Genomic DNA, 7,200 nt, shown 5'->3' on the forward strand with positions numbered 1-7,200 from the left:
GAGACTGGTAATTAGGCACAGCTTGAAAATCCAATCAAACTCAGTCTACTTTTACTTCTGGGGAGAGCCTGGTGATTGCCATGGCAGTGTGGGAATCTCAGATGTGGTTCTGCAGAACTTCCCTGGCTCTCATTATAATCACACAGCAAAAAAATAATTAGCAGGTAGAGTTCCTGGATTTAATTCATAAAGTCTACTGAGCAGAAAACATTCTCAACTAAAAGCTAAGGAGGATAGTTGAGTGATAAAAGTTAACACAAATCGTACATGTTCAACAGCAGTTATACTTTTAGTATCTTCTCTAGTATCAAATGGTGAATTTCATTTCTTTCTTTTTTTGGCGGGGTGAGGATCTTTTTTTGTCTTTTCTTTTTTTGACTTTCAGAATGTCCTATTATAAAGTGCGTGCGTTATGTACATTCTTGTTGCCATAATTCTACATTTTGTCACAAATGTGCATATTTTTCATGGCAGAAATGCAATATAATTAAGGCTTTGGAAATAGCTATATTAAAATATTCCTAGGTTCTAAATCAGCTATCATTGATTGTTTTCTCTAGATATCTATTAATTTAATTAGCTGTTTGTGTATATGTACATACTTAGGGTATTTTAAAAGAGATCATCTTCAATGTAGCAAAAAATGAATGGCAATATTTATACAATAACATAAAACCAGAAACACCAAAGTGTTACTAAACCCTCTCTGCATAATACATACAAATTACTATTTGTAGTAAGTTATCTTTGCCTAGTGCTTGGTTCTTACTCAACAAATATCCTCCATAATACTTTGTGACATGATATAAAGATTTTTTAAAAAACTGTGTTACAAATTAATGATTGTCACAATCTCTGTTCATACCATATACTGTTAAGATTCAGAGGATAAGGAAAATAATGTTCAATTAGGGGAATGTAATAATTTAACGATGGAAGTAGAGAAGCAAGCTTTGGCAATTGATAGAAACAGAGAGAGACATTTACACAGAGGAGAAAGTGGAGGAGAGGAAGCATAGGGAATCATCAGTAGCATAATGTAATATAATTTTGGTAGGAACAGAGTACTGGAAGTACATTGAGATGACCTTGTGTAAAATTTGAGTGCAAAAATTAGAAATATGTAATAATTCAGAATTGTTTGGGAAGCCATGGAAAATTTTGCTTTGTTTATAATGATGGAGAAATATTTTTGAAGTGCATTTGGGGACAATTAATCTACAAGTGATGGGTAAAGTCAATACAGAGATAGACTCCAAATGAAAGGACCAACAGGGAAGCTAAAGCAATAATGCAGTTAGCCAAGAGACAAAGAATACATGAAATAGAGTGGTTGTAATGATACTGGGAAGATGAGGATATATTTGAGAAATTTTATGGTAGTAGAAAATATAGAACTTGACAAATGACTGGCTATGTGAATACTAAAGAGGGAGAAGTAAAATGATCCCGAGGCTTTAGGTTACGGTTACTAGGAAAATAGTGACACTGTAAACAAACAAGACTTTGTGAGGAATATTAAGGGAGAAATTTGTTTCCAGTAAGACACAAATACATACATACATACATATACATATCTACATATATGAATATACATATATATTATAGATTTACTAGCAAAAGTATTTCATACACCAACTAGCCATTCCCAAGGACTAGACACTGAATGGTGAGAAAAAAAAGGTAGTTAAATAGTTTTGTAGTGGAATAATTTGTTTAAACTTTGGTGGTTTCTACTGCCAATTCTGGTCAAGAAAATGAATTGGACTAGGGAATGAAGGTTCTCAACTAAAGCACAATGTGGACTTCCAGGAAGAGCACTTTGTGCTTTGACAGAGTTGATTTTAATGGAATGCCTAGATAGATTTATATTTTAACAGTATGTAATGAAATTGCTTAGGCCTTCATTATCTGAACAGAACTGTGATTCATATTGGCAAGTCACTAAGAGTTAGAAGGCAGAGAAATATCAACCAGGACAATGTCTGTTTAATGTTTTAGGTTATAGGATGAGGACATACTGATAATAATAATCATAGCTACTATTAAAGCTAAGTGGTTAAGAGGGCAGCCTCTGGAATCAGACTTCTGGGTAAATTCTGGCACTACACTTTATTATATGTGACTCTGGAGCAATTTTTGATTAACTCCTCTAATCCTCAGTTCCTTTATCTGTACAATGAGAATAATAGCAATAACTAACACATTTATGTATTATAACAATTCAATAGGACAATATATGTACACTAAGTGCTAATAATGCTCCAGAAATATTTGGCTTAGGTTATTACTACAGGTTCTAATTCTATGCATGGGCTACTCCATATAGCTCCTATGTCTTAAGAATGAAATCAACTTAATCACTTCCCCCAGCTCCATTGTATACAAGAAAAAAAAAAAACATGGTATTAATGTTATGCTGTGTGCTTTGACATGGGAGGAAGTTGCTCCTTGTGCTATATAACTTGATAAACCAGTAACTTTTATTGATCATTCACTATATTATAGGAAGTATTCTAAGAACTCTACATGTGAGGTGGGCATTTGGTACAGTTGTAAGGTGCTGCTTGGAATGTCTGCATACCATATCAGAGCACTGGATTAGAGTTCCTGCTCTGCTTCCAATCCAGCTTCCTTCTAATGCACACCTTGGGAAACAACAGGTGATGGCTCGAGTTCTTGGGTCCCTGCCACCCATGTGGGAAACCCAAATGAAGTTCTGGTCACCTGGCATTGGCCTGCCCCAGCTGTGGCTGTTGCAGGCACTTGTAGAGTGAAACAGTGGATGGAAGATCTCTCTCTCTCTCTCTCTCTCTCTTTCTCTCTCTTTCTCTCCCCCTTTCAAATAAACAAAAATAAATAAATAAAACTTTTTGAAAAAAAAAGCACTACATAACTACATCAGTGTAGCAGCAATCTTTTTTATTTATTTATTTATTTATTTTTATTTTTGACAGGCAGAGTGGACAGTGAGAGAGAGAGACAGAGAGAGAAAGGTCTTCCTTTGCCGTTGGTTCACCCTCCAATGGCCGCCGCTGCAGCCGGCGCACCGCGCTGATCTGATGGCAGGAGCCAGGATCCAGGTGCTTTTCCTGGTCTCCCATGGGGTGCAGGGCCCAAGGACTTGGGCCATCCTCCACTGCACTCCCTGGCCATAGCAGAGAGCTGGCCTGGAAGAGGGGCAACCGGGACAGAATCCGGCGCCCCAACCGGGACTAGAACCCGGTGTGCCGGCGCCGCAAGGTGGAGGATTAGCCTATTGAGCCACGGCGCCGGCCCTGTAGCAGCAATCTTATGAGGAAAAGTCCACATAATAGATGAAGAAACAGAAGAACAGAGAGGTTAAGCAATATGCCCAATATTACACAGTGAGAAATATTAAACAGTGAGGTTAAGTAATATGTCCAATATTACATGGTGAGAATCTGAACCCTGGCCTTCTCAGTCCAGAGCCAATGTTCTCTTTTGTTTCCAAAGAGCTATTTATTTGAAGGGCAGAGCAACACAGAAAGAGAGATGGGCAGACAGAGATACAGATCTTCTATCTGCTGTTTCACTCAACAACCAGGGCTTGGCCAGGCAAAGGTCGGGATCCAGGAACTACATCCAGGCCTTCAACATGAGAGGCAGGGGCCCAACATTTGGGACGTCCTCCACTGCCTTTCTAAGCACATCAAAGGAAGCTGGATAGAAAGAAGAGCAACTGGGTCTCAAAATGGCAGTCTAATATGGGATGTTGGCAAGGCAAGAGGTGGGTTACCCCGCTGCACCATAATCATAATGCTGGCCCAAGAGCCATTACATGCCCCATTTCATCTCATTAAGCAAGAATTTTTGGGGGGCTGGTACAGTGGCACAGTGGGTTAAATCCCTGGCCTGAAGTGCTGGCATCCCATATGGGCACCGGTTCTAGTCCTGGCTGCTCCTCTTCCAATCCAGCTCTCTGCTATGGCCTGGGAAAGCAGTGGAATATATCCCAAGTCCATGGGCCCCTGCACCCACACGGGAGACCCGGATGAAGCTCCTGTCTCCTGGCTTCAGATCAGTGCAGCTCTGGCCATTGTGGCCATCTGGGGAGTGAACCAGCGGGTGGAAGACCTCTCTGTCTCTACCTCTCTCTCTAATTCCGTCTTTCAAATAAATAAAAAATATAATAAATGTTTAAAAAAGAGTTTTACAAAAAACATTTATGGATTATGCAATATTACAGGAAATGCTTAATGAATTCAAAGGAACAAAATAATTTAAGATATTCACATGACTAGCAAAAAAAAAATAGCCTGAATGCATATGGTGTTTATTAAGTTTTATCAGTCCATTGCAAGCATGGCTTTTATTTGTAAACACTATAAAGAGTCAACTTAAATTGTTGTATGAACTTGAAAGTACAGTGCAAATTCATGTATAGATGACTTCTGCTCTGAAACTCTGGGTTGTTAAACTATCTTCCTTTATAATAATAATAATAATATAGCATAATAATTAAAACCCTCTCTAACCTTCCATTTAAATGCAAGATTTATTTAGTTTGAAGAAGACCTTAAAAGATCTTGTTAAATTCCACTACATAAAGACATGTTCAATTAAATTCAAGGCATAATGTTTCCTCCCAGTGCTCTACATTTTCTTGTTTACAGCTTATGTTTAATCTCTAGCAATCCATTTTCTAAGGGCATATTATAATAACCACGTTTCTTTAAAAATACAAATTGGTCCAACACAGAAATTGTTCAGAATTAGAAGGACCTTATTATAAAGCCAAATCTTTGAATATCTTCCTTCTCTACATCAACAATACTCATGATTACAGTAAATAAAGTGAAGGACCAATTTTTGACTTAAAATTGTCTTTGCTTTCAAGACATTTCTCTTGTGTTGTAGTATCTTGGCTGTGAGTTTGTTTGAAACTATGGAGGTGTTATTATACCTAATTTTCTCAGGTGTGTCAAAGGATAAAAATGTAGGCTACATATATCATACATTTGCATTGTCTTTCCTTTAGTCTTCTTTCAAGCTTGGTCTGGCTTATGACATCAAGGGACAAAATAACACTATCATGGACTTTGAGGACTTTTAATCTTTTATATATTTCATTGTCAATTACATATTACTTTTCTTAATAAGGAGGGCTGGTTAAAAACGAACTGTAGTGTGAAACTATGGTTTAAAGATGTGTAGTATGTGGAAATCAGTTTTTTCAATCTAGAAGAGCTAGTTGTCATTAATGAAACTGAACACTGGATGGCAGTCTTCCCTAGTAATAAAAATAAGAGCTATTGATAAAATAGGAAGAACTGATTCTAAATAACACCCTAGAAAGCCTAAGTAGTTTGCCAGTTTTAACAGCTAAAAAGTCAGCAAAGAAGAACTTTGAACAAAGATGGTGACAGAATCAGAATGTTAAAAATAGTGAGCTTGCTTGGTATCATCATGAATATGTGAAACTTGCTTTTCAGTTGACTTGACAATGTTGTGCATCTGAATCAGTTTCAGAAGTTTTACTCCAATTTCCAAAAACTCAGTCTTAGACTGCAAATTAGATCCACCTTATTTATTGAAATCCTATACCCAGTCTTGACTAAAGATATACCTAGCATAATCATAATTTGAGGTGAATTTACCTCAATGAGAACTCATAGTTTGCCTGATCTTATCTCTCCAAAGTATCCCTGATGGTTGCTTTTCTGCTTTCTTAATCATCTTCCCACTTTTTAATCAAGATCCTTCACATGGAAAAGGGTGCATGAATATACCTGATTTTTGTATTTCGAAGCAACCTTTCTTCTTTTTCTAATTGAGGTGAAAGGGACTGGAACGTACTAGATATTTCAATGCTTATTCATATTACAGTGTGGTTCATGAATATTGGAGTAAAATTGACTTAAATTTTAGCCCGAACTCTGCGACTAATAAGCTGGATGAATAATTGAATGTTATTTAATCTCTCTGATCTTCAGTTTCCTCAACTGTAAATGAATGGATCTATGAAATGATACCATTTCATTGATTTGGCCTAAATATTAAGTGAAACTAGGCATGCAAAATGCTTTGATGATCTTGGACACACGGTATGCAGTATGTGCTCAATTAATTTAGCTATTATTATTATCATTAGTGTCATTATCATCTTCACTAATATATTTTGTATTCTTTTTTTCCTTTTCTTAGGTGATTTCTAGACATACAGCTAACTGGAGGAATTTTTTAGGAGTTTCAATTACTAAATAATTTGTGTTAGTCTTAACAACAATATCTACTAGGTTTATAGACTATAGCATTGAAAATAAGACAATAATAATAAGGAAGAAGTCATATCATTTCCTTTTCCCTTCATATATTGTTAATATAACACACTGAATCTTTCAATATGCTGTGTGAAGATGAAACTGTTACATTTCAGAAGAGCACATTCTTCTCCTTAAATAACCTCTGTTTCAGACACATTTTTCTAAAATTCTTATAGTTAAGGGAGAAAGAGAGATGAAATGCATTTTGTGTCATTTACCAGCAGCACCTTCTTACTTACAAAAGAGAAGTATGAATATTTTTCATTCACGGACTTATTTAATATGTAATTCAGCGTGTAATTACATAGAAGCGAACCAAAAAACTTGACTTCCATGAGCCATGCTACACAAAGTTCATGGAAAGGTATATTATGAAAAATTTTCAATTAGCAATAATCGCGCCTCAGGTAAACCTCATTGGCTACGATACTGCCACTGTGCAAAGCTAAGTATATTATGAAAAAAGATGCAATGGATTTAAAATTTTTTGCACAAAATAAACTAATGAACTAATCTTTAAATTCCACTTTTCCATGAACTTTTTGATGTGCATTCATATGCATATATGAGATCCTAATAACTAAATTAGTCAGAAATTTAAAATTCCTGACATAAATTTGCTAAAGATCTGGAAAATTTCTTTTTTATCTTGCTTAAGAAAATGAAGAGTTGGGGCCAGCATTGTGGTGCATCAGGTTAACACCCTGGCCTGAGGCACTGGCATCCCATATAGGAGCTGGTTCGAGACCTGGGTGCTCCACTTCTGATTGAGCTCTCTGCTATGACCTGGAAAAGCAGTAGAAGATGGCCCAAGTCCTTGGGCCCCTGCACCCACGTGGGAGACCCAGAAGAGGCTCCTGGCTCCTGGCTTTAGATCGGCATAGCTCTGGCTGTTGCAGCCAACTGGGGAGTC

General features: G+C 36.8%; 1 non-coding gene across 1 annotated transcript; it reads right to left on the reverse strand.

Annotated features, from left to right (window-relative positions):
• Positions 1-6,589: 6,589 nt before the first annotated feature.
• On the reverse strand, positions 6,590-6,734 carry LOC127485098 (U4 spliceosomal RNA). Its single transcript, XR_007912275.1, has one exon. It is a non-coding gene; the product is annotated as a U4 spliceosomal RNA (small nuclear RNA).
• Positions 6,735-7,200: the final 466 nt, after the last annotated feature.

Source organism: Oryctolagus cuniculus, chromosome X, assembly GCF_964237555.1.
Source record: "Oryctolagus cuniculus chromosome X, mOryCun1.1, whole genome shotgun sequence".
NCBI classification, from domain to species: Eukaryota; Metazoa; Chordata; class Mammalia; order Lagomorpha; family Leporidae; genus Oryctolagus; species Oryctolagus cuniculus.